This window comes from Silene latifolia, chromosome X (assembly GCF_048544455.1).
Source record: "Silene latifolia isolate original U9 population chromosome X, ASM4854445v1, whole genome shotgun sequence".
NCBI classification, from domain to species: Eukaryota; Viridiplantae; Streptophyta; class Magnoliopsida; order Caryophyllales; family Caryophyllaceae; genus Silene; species Silene latifolia.
The window spans coordinates 238168179-238173568 of NC_133537.1; positions in this window are offsets into that span (position 1 = coordinate 238168179).

The window sequence follows — 5390 nt, forward strand, 5'->3', positions numbered from 1 at the left end:
TTGGTGCACATAAGCTGGCTCTGATCGTCGTTCGATGCAAAAAGGCATTTCTACCATGCTATCCAGCATATTAATCAAAGATGCAAGTTTTGCAAGAGCATCTGAAAATTGATTTTCTTCTCGAGGTAGATGTAAGTAGGTTACTTGATCGAAGAATTGGGCTACTTGGTCTATTCTGGCTTGATAGGGTGCCAAGCTTTCGCTTCGGATTTTCCAAGATCCCGTAATTTGATTGATGATCAAAGAGGAATCCCCATGTACTCGAAGATTCTTGATGCCTAAACTTACTGCCGCTTGCAATCCAATGAGACAGGCTTCGTATTCTACAGCGTTATTTGTCACCTTGAAGTCGAGTTTGACAGAGATTGGTGTATGCTCGCCTTCAGGAGAAATGAGCAACACTCCTATTCCAAATCCTCTTAAATTCGATGCCCCATCAAAATAGAGGTCCCAGGAGTCTACATCCGTCTGGAGTATATCCTCATCCGGAAACGACCAGGTGTCTATCGTTCATGTATCATTGATGGGATTTTCTGCGAAGAATTCGGCAACGCCGCGCCCCTTTATGACTTTCAAAGGCACATACTTGAGATCGAACTCAGAGAGCATCAATGTCCATCTCGCTAGACGTCCATTGAGAACGGGTTTCTCGAAGAGGTATTTGACAGGATCCATTTTGGAGAATATTTTAACGGAGTAGCTAAGCATGTAATGACGTAGCTTCTTCGTTGCCCACACAAGAGCGAGGGATGTCTTATCGAGTGGCGTGTATTTGCACTCATACTCCAAGAACTTTTTACTAAGGTAGTAGATGGCTCATTCTTCTTTTCCTACAGTTTAAGCTAGCATGGCGCCCATGGCCGTTTCAGTTATCGTGAGATATAAACCAAGAGGTTGATCTCGTTGAGGTGGCATGAGCACTGGCGGTTTGGCTAGTATTTCCTTGATTCGGTCGAAAGCCTTCTGACAGTCATCATCCCACATGGTGTGATCTGTTTTCTTTAACTTCTTGAATATGGGTTCGCAGATCATGGTGAGTTTCGATATGAATCGACTTATGTATTGTACCTTGCCTAGGAATCCCCTAACTTCTTTCTCTGTTTGAGGTTGCGGAATTTTGATTAGAGCTTTGATCTTTGAAGGGTCTATTTCTATACCTCGTTGGCTAACTACGTATCCCAGAAGTTTACCAGATGTCACTCCGAATGCGCATTTTTTAGGATTGAGCCTCATGTTGTACTTCCGTAGCCTTGAGAAGAATTTGCGAAGGTTCGCAATGTGTCCCTCTCTTTCCTTGGACTTGACAATCATGTCGCGTACGTATACCTCAACTTCTTTATGCATCATGTCATGTAAGAGTGTAGTTGCGGTGCGTTGGCATGTAGCTCCGGCGTTGATTATCCCAAACGGCATAACCGTGTAGCAATAGGTTCCCCACTGTGTGACGAAGGCGGTCTTATGCATGTCCTCTAAGGCCATCTTGATCTCGTTATATCCTGCGTATCCGTCCATGAAGGATAGCAACACATGATCTGCCGTATTATCCACTAATATGTCGATATGTGGTAGAGGAAAGTCATCCTTAGGACTTGCTTTGTTTAAGTCCCTAAAGTCAACACAAACACGAATTCTCCCATCCTTTTTGGGTACGGGTACTATGTTAGCTACCCAGTCTGAGTACTCGGAAACTTTGATGAACCCGGCTTTGAATTGTTTATCGACTTCTTCTTTGATCTTAAGAGCCCATTGTGTCCTCATTCGACGAAGCTTCTGTTTTACTGGTTTGAAACCTGGTTTGATTGGGATTCTATGCTCTGCAATGTCCCTGTCGATCCCTGGCATATCTTTGTAGGACCAAGCAAAAACGTCTTTGAACTCGTGTAGGAGGTCTATGAAATTAGCCCTTTCGGTGGGGCTCAAGGTTGTCCCTATCCTAAGTTCTTGGGGTTCTAGTTCAGTTCCTATGTTGATGGGTTCGGGATTCTCTATCACTGGTCCCTCTTCCCCCTCTTGTAGTATTTCTTTGGCTATGTAGGGAGGTATTTCGATTGAGTCAGGGTCTGGGTCATTCTCATTATCATCGTGAACAGAATTGCATTCAAGATAACACGAAGAGTAAGCAGAACCCGATTTATTCATATTAAGATTTGAGAAAAGTTGAAACAAAGAAGCCATCTGATCTGTGGTCAGTGGCGGTAAAGGGACAGTGGTTGGGACATTTCCCGAACTACTGTTACTATTTGACACTAAGCTAGGAGAAACGAGGGGAGTGAGAATGACGACAGGAGGAGACTCTCTAGGAACTTCTCTAGACTCTGACTCTGACTCTGACACGAATTCATCGTCTTCTGGTTCTCCTTTGAACATATCTCCTTCTCCAGTGGTGAGCTTGAAGAGTCTTCCTTGATTGTTTGTCCACTTGATCGATTTTCTCCATCCTTTCTGCTGATTGGTGTTGATTTATGTGATTAATGCGGTAGGGTTCAAGTGATCGTCTTGAAGTATCATGGTAATGATCTCATCCTGCGCGGCTATAACAAATCGATGTTCTCCAAATAGTAGACTCACGGCTTGTTCGTCTAGGCAAGGTGCTTGACGAGTCTTGACGGTAGGAACCGTTTCTGGAGGAATGAAGTAGCAAACGTGAAAGATCTCGATTACGGCTAACTTCTTTTCGAGATAGTGCCAAGGTTCGGGAAATCCATGAAAGAGTTCTTGACTTGCTTCCCTAACGAAGTATCCATTTAGGGTAGGGAGATAGGGTCGCATTTGGATTCCCACATTCTTACGGTTTTGAAATTGGGCGAGCATCTCGAGAACTTCCTCTTTAGTGGGTTTGTATCCTAGTCCAAGGGGTATTCTTTGTGAATTACCCTCTTTGTAGGGTGTAATGGTGTTTCTTCGGATAGGATTCAAAGGCATTCCTGGGAAGTATCCCTGGGTTTTGAGTATGTGGTTGACCACTAAGTTAGAGTAGGGATTGAAGTATAATGGTGCCAACTCACTGTCTATAACATTTATGATATAGAAGTCCCCAAGTTCATGTACTGGACCTGTGATCGTCACCACCTTACCATTTAGTGGGATTTTGATTTTCTGGTGGAGCGTGGATGTTACCGCTTTGGAAGCGTGAATCCAGGCTCTTCCCAGAAGTATGTTGAAGGATGCCTCATTATCAACTATTTGGAAGTTGACCTTTCGCTTAATCGGCCCTCTGGCTATGGTTAGGTCAACAAGTCCTACCACCTTTCGTCGTGTACCATCATATGCGTGAACACCTTGGTTGGTAGGGGTCCAATCTGATTCTTTCATGCCCAATTTGTATTCCGTTTTCAAGGGTATGACATTGATTGCGGAGCCATAATCTACCAAAGTCATTGGCGTACTCTTCTTTAAGCAAATGAGAGTGATATAAAGAGCCTAGTTATGACTAGCACCGAAGGGTGGCAAATCCTCATCCGAGAAGGTAATTGGATTACTTAGCTTTGGTGATTCTTGGAAGACCAAGTTGACCACGCCGTCGGGTGTGGAGTTATGTGCCACATTTAGTTTGGCCAAAGCTTGCAGTAAAGCTTGGCGATGTGGGAATAAGCTTGCCACTAGTTGCCAGACTGAAAGACCAGCCTTTGTCTTCTGTAGTTGCTTCAGCAAATTGTCCGTAGAGCCTTCTTCATTATCATTTGTTATGACCACATTGGTTGGACCATTTGCTATGGGACCATTTTTAGAAGTGTTTTGGTATGGGCGTCCTGAACGAGTGAGGTAGTCTACATCTTGATCTTCACAATTCTGGACTATTTCCTCACTGACTTTGACTAAGTAGTGTTCAGTGAGATACTCGTCTTCATCATCATCGGCCCATATTTCATTGACAGTAGCAAGTTATCTCATTCTCATGATTTCAGCTTCTAATTGGATAATCTGGTCGACTAGTTCATCAACCATGGCTACTACTTCTTGCATTGTAGTGTTTTGAGAGAAGACTAGCGGTGTACGTTCTTTAGGTGTGGCGTTGGGGCCACGTAGGGTTGCCAGTGCGCTCTCTAGTTCCATGACTTGCCTATCCACACTTTTTGCCCATGCGATGAAATCAGTGATGGTTGGAGAAATGGTAGAGTAGTTCCCTTCATTTTCTATTGTATGAATTTTAACTTTGACTGGAGAAATGAGGTGTGAACAATCTATGGTAGATTCTTCACTTGTAATCACTAGAATTCCAAGAGGATTTTGAGTGTTGTTAGGCTTACCTCCAGGTGGTATTGGTAGACGACCGTCTTCAATCATATCTTGAAGTACATTTTTCAGTTTGTAGCATTTCTCTGTATCATGTCCCTTACCTCTATGGCATTCGCAGTATGAATTCTCATCCCAGAATTTGGATTTCTTTTCTGGTTCGGGTGTAGGGCCTATGGGTTGAAGTTTACCCAGCTTCATCAACCTTTTCAGAGTGTTGGAATATGTGTCCCCTAGATTTGTGAATTTCGTTGGAGGGGTACTCTTCTTAGATGGCTCGAGGAGGTTAACTTCATCAGTTTTGCTAGTAGAGCCGTAGGAACGACTTGTTGAGCCTTGATATCCACGACCTATCGTTTTGGACAAGAGCCCTTTACGGATGTCATCTTCGATCCTTGTCCCTAGTACGGTCAAATCTTTGAAGGTCTTGATGTTTTGATACCTCAAATGATTCGCATAGATGGGCTTTAGGTTATCCACGAATTTCTCCACGAGGGTGGCTTCATCCGGACGTTCAACAAGTTGAGTACTAGTCTTCCTCCACCGACTTAGAAAATCGGTGAAACCTTCTTTGTCATTTTGGGTAAGAACCTCTAAAGTGCGCATGTTGACTTGGATTTCAGCATTATCCGCATATTGTTTAGCAAACTTGATTGCGGCATCGTCCCAAGTAGTGATTTTCTTGTGTTCTAGCGAATAAAACCATTGTTTTGGGATGGTGTCAAGAGATGAAGGAAAGATCCTTAAGAACATCTCGGGTTTAATGCCTTTGATAGACATGTAATCCTTAAAGGCACGGATATGGTTCAAAGGGTTTTCGTGCCCCTTGAATTTCGGGATATCCGTCATGTGGAAGTTGGTTGGCAACTTGGAACTCACAGCCTCATATTTGCGATTGTTCTCCCTATAAATGTCATCCCCTTTGAGATACATCAATTGTTCCTCCAAGTATTGGAGTTGTTTCTCAGCTAAAGTCATACCTATAGGAGGGTTTTCGTCACTGAAGTTGTTCACGAAGTCATCAGCGATCTCACTTTCTCGAGGAGGCATCCTTGTTTCCACGGCATATATTCGGCCCTCAATGGTGTCAAGGCGATCATACACTTGGTCTTGAGTAACTTGGATACGAACTAGCGCGGCTAGGATTTGATCATTAC